Source organism: Crinia signifera, chromosome 5, assembly GCF_055691185.1.
Source record: "Crinia signifera chromosome 5, ASM5569118v1, whole genome shotgun sequence".
NCBI classification, from domain to species: domain Eukaryota; kingdom Metazoa; phylum Chordata; class Amphibia; order Anura; family Myobatrachidae; genus Crinia; species Crinia signifera.
Window position 1 is genome coordinate 260,441,181 of NC_139221.1, and position 1,040 is coordinate 260,442,220.

At 40.8% G+C, this 1,040-nt stretch overlaps 1 pseudogene; it reads right to left on the minus strand.

The window, feature by feature from the left end:
* Positions 1-700: 700 nt before the first annotated feature.
* On the minus strand, positions 701-819 carry LOC146005939 (5S ribosomal RNA; annotated as a pseudogene).
* Between the last annotated feature and the right edge of the window lie 221 nt (positions 820-1,040).

The following is a 1,040-nucleotide window of genomic DNA, read 5'->3' on the forward strand; positions in this document are numbered from 1 at the left end:
CATAGTTTCAGATCCATGCGCGGCTTCAGGGTAAACTCGGCAGCCAAACACGAATGACTCCACCATCGGCAAATATGGATCCTGAGAACTCAGCAGCTTGGTAAATGTGAAGAGTTGTCAGGCTAGAAATTGGAATCAGAATCAGCTTTATTGGCCAGGTACTATATACTTGCGTTTACTAGGAATTAGATTTAGATTGCTGTGAAACAACCAGTTAGGTAAAAATTAAACAGTACACTGGGGTTTTGGTCAGAAAAGAGCTGACAAAGACAGAAAAAACGCTTTTTGGGCGCACTCCTTTTTAAATTTGATTAGATGATTATTTTAAAACATAGCTTTTATTAAAGACTTTTGTTAAAATAGATGGCACATTGAGATAAAGAAATTGATTATTTTGGATTTAGTATGTGGTGTGATCCTTAAACTATAATTGTTAAGGAAAAAATTATTATATCACACGTTAATTTGTCATTTGTGCACTGTATTCTCAAAGGTACGATTACCAGTGATTATAGGCAGAAAAATGATTCAGTTCCCCTTAGGAATTGGCGTAGTCTTGTGCTGGAATTGCACAGTAGGTATACCAGGGTGGTTACCATACAAAAAGGCCTCGAACATAAATGGTCTCCATACAGAAGCTCAATCTGGCAGTCATATACACAGCATGTTATTGAAGTAGCGATTCACCTCCCTTATATTTATATTGCCACACCTGGTCTTCCCCAGGGGTCTCCCACCTGGGTACTGTCCTGGCCCTCCACTGCTTGGCTTCCAAGTTCGGAGAGGGTTTGGGCAGTCCAGCGGGGTATGGTGGCAATATCTCAGGGTTAATTCGGTGTACTTCAATCTATCTGGGCTGTTGGGCTGCAGATAGAGTTGGCGCAACAGGCTTGAACCAGTGGCTTTGGGAGGGGCAAACTATCTGAGCACAACCGATCAAAGTCACAAAGGGTGTGTATATATATAAAAATCACAAAGAGTATATATCAATATATATCTGCGTTTCAAAGATATGGCACACTGTAGATGGGAGAGCCAAA